Source organism: Lupinus angustifolius, chromosome LG07 (assembly GCF_001865875.1).
Source record: "Lupinus angustifolius cultivar Tanjil chromosome LG07, LupAngTanjil_v1.0, whole genome shotgun sequence".
In the NCBI taxonomy this organism is placed as follows: Eukaryota; Viridiplantae; Streptophyta; class Magnoliopsida; order Fabales; family Fabaceae; genus Lupinus; species Lupinus angustifolius.
The window spans coordinates 12321956-12322272 of record NC_032015.1 but is presented as its reverse complement, the minus strand read 5'-3'; positions in this window follow the sequence as shown (position 1 = coordinate 12322272).

Here is a 317-nt window from a genome sequence, read left to right as displayed (position 1 = left end):
CCTAATCCTAATCCTAATCCTAATCCTAATCCTAATCCTAATCCTAATCCTAATCCTAATCCTAATCCTAATTCTAATTCTAATCATAATCCTGATCTTATTCCTCCACCTCATCCTAATCCTCATCATAATCCTCCTTCTCATCCTCTTCCTCATCCTCATCCTTATCCTAATCCTCATACTCATCCTCATCTTCATCCTCATCCTCATCTTAATCCTCATTCTCATCCTCGTCTTCATCCTCATCCTCATCCTAATCCTAATCCTCATCTTCAACCTCAACCTCATCCTCATCCTCATCCTCATCCTCATCCTCA